Raw genomic sequence first — 1,789 nt, forward strand, 5'->3', positions numbered from 1 at the left:
GTAGTAACCTGATTAACACCGATCACTGGTAAGTTTATTTTGGTAGTACCGATATTTAATTTTCGGGCAAGGTCAGAGGTTATTAGATTTGATTGAGAACCCGAGTCTAACAATGCACGTGCTTTGATTAAATTGCCTGATTTGTCTTTGAGGAATACAGCCGCTGTGCTAAGACCCAGCTAGCAAGGGCACGTCATAATGACGTCAACATTTGGTGATCACTGGTCGAAAACACTGAGACCACCAAAAATCGACGTGATAATAACGTCAAATAATTGACGTGTATAACACGACATCTTGTCACGTCATAATGACGAGACTATCTAGTGATAACTCATCTGAAAAAATCAGATATATTTCATTTGTTTTATTTTGTGACTAATGTAATTATTTTGTGAGGCTATTTTCGATAATAAACAACCATGACACTGAAAATTCCAGCATTTTTTTATTTATTAAGTCCAAAAAAATTGAGATCTTTTTATATGGTATTTAAACAAAACCTATAATATTATCTAATATCTATAAATAATTTTTTTTAAGAAACTTCCTATAAAAATAATTGGCGGGATCTACTAAGGTAACGCGTATGCGCTTGCGCCGCTAGCCAACATGATGATGACAACCCGCCATCCACAACGAACGACCATTTTATATTAATCATAAACCGGCTTGGTTATTATGATTATATATTTTATTATGAATATATATTTTATTTAATAATAGTTAGATGATCTGCGGTGCTGCTATTAGTGTTTTTAGTTTTTCTGTTGTTCCATTGTGGTAAGTATAATAATTATTATAGTTATTTATATTTTTTGATTTGAATATATCTGGTTAAAGGTTATGGCATGTATGGTCGAAAATAATAATTCAATTTCTCAATTCTTAATTTTATTCAGTTATAATTTTCATGTTTCAAGCGAAACATTTATGATTGGGAAATAGCCAATTGGAGGTATTGATTGAATAAATTGCCTCCAAAATTTTAGCGCTCAAATAGATGAAGAAACTCAATAAACCATATGTCTTAACTTCATACATTGACTTAAATGGCTATATTTGTAGTGCTATGATTTACCTTGTTTGTCTCAAATAGAAGTAGATTTTATGCATTTTTATTAACTTGGTATTTAGCAGTGGTATGAGTTTTGACCTTTATTTTGTAGTTTTATAGTAACAATTGCATTTGTGGGTGTAGAATTTTCCGAAAATGGTTTAATAGGTTTGGTTCATTCTTCCTGGTTCACCCCTTTGAAGCAGAATGTTTTGTGGCCACCATACAGAACGAGTGCTGCTTTCAATAGGGCTCTCACACTATGTGAAGAACCAAATGAACATAATTGGAAGTTGTCTGGAGTAAAAAGAATATTTTTTGAATGTGGTGCGTGATTTAGTTTTGTTTCATTAAGTTTATATTTTCAAAAGAATTTTAAAGAGTTGTGGTGTGGTTCTGGGTATTTGTTATACATATTTGTTTTTTAATTTTTCAGATGATCTCAACAAGGCACAAAAAAAACTGAAGAAATGCGAATATAATTCGGACAACCTTACTTCAGATTGTGAGGGAGAGCGAACTAGGAGAAAATTCGTTAGTAGAAGGATTTTGAGTGACAGTGAAAGTGAAGGAGAAACAGTATCAAATCTGATAAGGCCTCCATCTTTCCAAAAATATATTTCTGTGAGTGGCTCTGGTAAGTACACTTTTCTATAAATATGTTTCTATTTAAAATAGCTTTAATCGAAATAATGTCTAACTTATTTTTTTTATTTACAAATAATTTTTTAA

The sequence above is a fragment of the Diorhabda carinulata genome, chromosome Y (assembly GCF_026250575.1).
Source record: "Diorhabda carinulata isolate Delta chromosome Y, icDioCari1.1, whole genome shotgun sequence".
NCBI classification, from domain to species: domain Eukaryota; kingdom Metazoa; phylum Arthropoda; class Insecta; order Coleoptera; family Chrysomelidae; genus Diorhabda; species Diorhabda carinulata.